Below are 282 nucleotides of genomic sequence, written 5' to 3' on the forward strand. Positions count from 1 at the left end.
TTATTTGATAATATATTTTATACAATCTTTTATCTTCTTTAAATATAGATAATGTTTTTTTTTTAATAAATATAATTGAGTATAGACAAAGAGAAATTAAAGAAGTAGTAGTATACTATAGTATGCAAGAACACCTTTGATCGTAGTTAAGCAAAACAAAGAAATAATAATATTAGTAAAAAGAGAAGAAATTGAAATGGGCCATAAAATAAAAAAAAATAAAGATCTTTATATACATATTTCTATGATTAGTAATCAAACATTGAAAAAATACTTTAAAAT

The sequence above is a fragment of the Arachis ipaensis genome, chromosome B06 (genome assembly GCF_000816755.2).
Source record: "Arachis ipaensis cultivar K30076 chromosome B06, Araip1.1, whole genome shotgun sequence".
NCBI classification, from domain to species: Eukaryota; Viridiplantae; Streptophyta; class Magnoliopsida; order Fabales; family Fabaceae; genus Arachis; species Arachis ipaensis.